Here is a 3,688-nt window from a genome sequence, read left to right as displayed (position 1 = left end):
ATGGGAGATAGGAATAAGACTCTGCAACCAAAGTTTCAGGGGACCTCCTTTGGAGAAAGAAACGTGTTTCTAGGTATGGAAGACCTCTCTTGACCAACAAGCTCTAAGACTGGACATGTCTTGAGGCAAGAGAAGGTCCACATGAACTTTAGAGGTTTTTGTTATACAAAGGTCCACAGTGATGTTCAGAGACCCTCACTACCTTTTTGACACCCCCAATTGAGTGTCTCCTTCTAAAGTATCTGGCTGGCCTGCTATTTGCTGCTAGCTCCTGTCTTTTCATCTGTAACCTCTGTTCCCCACATCTGTGCTCCTTATTTCAAGACTGTAGCTATTTCTGCTCTTTTAGTAGAAAAGGGCCAGGATGTCTTCCTCTTCCCAAGGTCACAGCTGGCTAAGCCAAAGGAAATCTGCTTCCCCCAGGTCCTTTTGGTGTTTGGCTGTAGGGATCAGCACAACATAGAGCTAGGTACCTACATTAGTCTTATCCACCTCATCCATCATTTATTCAACATATTTATTGAGTACCTACTAGGTGCCAGGAGCTGGGTTTACACTAGTGATCCAAATAGATATAGAGATTATATTCTTGTTTCAGTGGTCCTGATGCTTCAGAAGACACCAAAACCAAGGGCTTTTGTACTTATTTACTCATAGAAATATTTGTAATACCTATAAGCAACAAAGGACTCATATCTGATATTTATAAAGAAATCCTACAAAGTAATAAGACAGGGCCGGGCTCAGGGTCTCACACCTATAATCCCAGCACTTTGTAAGGCTGAGGCAAGCAGATCACTTGAGGTCAGGAGTTAGCGACCAGCCTGGCCAACATGGTGAAACCCTGTCTCCAGTAAAACTAAAAAAATAGCTCAAGCCTGTAATCCCAGCACTTTGGGAGGCCGAGGCAGGTGGATCATGAGGTCAAGAGATCGAGACCATCCTGGTCAACATGGTGAAACCCCGTCTCTACTAAAAATACAAAAAATTAGCTGGGCATGGTGGTGCGTGCCTGTAATCCCAGCTACTCAGGAGGCTGAGGCAGGAGAATTGCCTGAACCCAGGAGGCAGAGGTTGCGGTGAGCCGAGATCACGCCATTGCACTCTAGCCTGGGTAACAAGAGTGAAACTCTGTCTCAAAATAAATAAATAAATAAATAAATAATAAAATTTAATTTAAAAGAATAAAAAAAGTAATAAGACAGAAGGCTTAATAGAAAATGGACATAATACTTGAACAAACATCCAAAGGTCAAGTAAATGTATGGAAAGGTGGTCAACCTCATTGGCTATCGGAACAAAACAAATTTAAACTATAATACTATTATACACCCACCAGAATGGCTAAAATTTTTAATCTTTCTAGAGTGATAATATTAAGTGTTAATGAGAATATAGAGCAACTGGAACTCGTAAGATGCTGCTGGCAGGAATGTAAATTAATATGAGCACTTTGAAAAATTGTTTAGTTGCATTGACTAAAGCTAAAAATATGCCTATCCTATGACCCAGTAATTCTATTCCTAGGTATATATCTAATATAAATATGAGCATAAGTTTACCAAAGGACATGAACAAAAGTGTTATCGCAGCCTTTTATTCATAATAACCCCAAAGTAGGAAGAACCCAAATGTCCATCAACAGAATAACATAAATTGTGGCATATTTATTTAATGGCACACTGTACAGCAATGAAAACAAATGAGCTACTGCTACCACAACGTCATGGATGAGTTTCACATAGTATTGAGTGAGAGAAGCCAGACACAAACTAATACCCACTGAATGGTTCCATTTATATAAAGTTCAAAAGTAAGCAAAACTAACCTGTAGTGTTAGATAAACGTTACTTTTGAGAAGGAGTGTGGTGTAGTTACCAGGAGCGGATAGGAGGGAATCTGGGGTGCCAATAATGATCTTATTCTAGATCTGGATGGTGGTCATATGGGGATGTTCGCTGTGTCCTCATTTGTTGACCTGTACACTTAGGTTTTTGTATTCCTTTCCTAAATGTCTAGTATATTTCAATTAACAAAATAGACACAGGAGAGGGGAACTGTTTTCAAGTAAGTAAAAACATGGAAGGTAGAGAGGAAATCGAGGTCTCTAAGATAGCTAAGCTGGTAGCTAAGCTTTGGCAAGATTAAGTGGGGTATTGGAGGGGCAAGAACTGTTGAACAGAACTGGGCAGAAGTTGACTCCAGCCCAACCGAAGTTTCTCCAGATACATCAGCCTTAATTCCCCATGCAACCCCACACCCTGTATTCACAGACCTCACCTTTCTGGACAAGGCCAGGGTTTCCCAATCTAGCAGCTACTTCTCCGGGCAGAGAAACCCAGTATTTGAAGCCAAAACTGGGGTCTGAGACCCCGATGTTTTGCTCTACTAGGTCCTGTGAGTCTGCAGGCCCTTGATGCAATTCCCCCAGAGCTGAGCTGGAATTATCCTGGGGGTACTGGTTTGGGGTGGGTGAGAAGAACAGGGTTGGGTATGTGTATTTGCCATCCTTATCAAAAGGAATGACCTGCTCAGCTTGCTGTTGTGTGCTCTTGTGTGCATGTGCCCAAATCTTCATACACAGCACTGCGTTCTCCTTTCCCCAGGCACATCTCTGCTCCAAACCCTATTCAGGGGTCTAGAGCGATGTTCAAATGCCACTTGAGCCACTTTCCGGGAGGAAAAGGACAGGAAGGAACCGTTGGTCACAGGTTCCACTGACAAGAGGGGAAAACTTGGGGGTGGGGGTTCCTTTATGGGTGAGGTCACACCCCCTGCACAAAAACATCCCAAAGAGAACTGGCATTGAGCTTGTGTTGGAGAGGTGGAGATACCCCAGGGAGGAAGTGGTGAAAGGCGAGCATGGGAACACCCCTCTTTGATCCCAAAAGGTGCGTCAGGGAAAGTTGAATTTCGTTTAGCCCAATATGGAGACATCTCTCCCCACGCTGCCACCAAGCTCAGTGGTTCAAAGGAAATGAGGCTCCCCTCCGGCCCGACCTCAGGCGAGACGTGTGCGACCACAGCCGTGAGAGTGACCTCCTTTCCCTCCCGCCCGCCCCCACCCCTTTCAAGGCTGGGACTTTTTTAAAGCCGGATTCGCCAGGGATGAGCCATTTGCTAAAGGAACGCGGAATCTGTAGGGAGCAGAAGGTGACGAGCCCGCGGGAGAGGAGCTGCGTCCAAGAATAAGGTAGGGACTGTTCCGCCCGGGTACCCAGAGCGAGGAGGGAGCGAGCACTGGATGGCTGCTTGAGCCCGGGTGTCAGAGCTATCAGGCAGGCTGGCTCCACCGGGGCGTTTGCCGGTCTTTCCAAAGGCCAGAGGCTCCAAGGAAACATCCAGAGACAGGAGAGGACGCGCACTGGTGCACACGCCTCTCAAAGGCTGCAGGGGCTGCGTTGCGGCGCAGCGGGCCTCCGGGGGGCAGCACCACGCAGTGAGCCCGTGGCAGCGGGCACCTCGGACCCCGGTCGATGGGCGCTGGGACCCGCGCGCTCCAGGCGCGTAGAGCCAGCTCCCGGTTCCCGTCAGTCCTCACACGGCGTTTCCCCGGCGCCCCGCCTCCTGGGCACGAAGCGAAGGAAAGGGGCCGGGCCGAGGTTGAGCCCTCCCCCTCCTAGTCCCTCATTGGCTGCTGCTGTTGTCCATCTGAGAATCTATTTTTGATGGAGGGGGGGTGCCACCC

Source organism: Cebus imitator, unplaced genomic scaffold (assembly GCF_001604975.1).
Source record: "Cebus imitator isolate Cc_AM_T3 unplaced genomic scaffold, Cebus_imitator-1.0 Scaffold38, whole genome shotgun sequence".
Lineage (NCBI taxonomy): Eukaryota > Metazoa > Chordata > Mammalia > Primates > Cebidae > Cebus > Cebus imitator.
The sequence above is the reverse complement of the archived record's forward strand: the minus strand, read 5'-3'. Positions refer to the sequence as shown.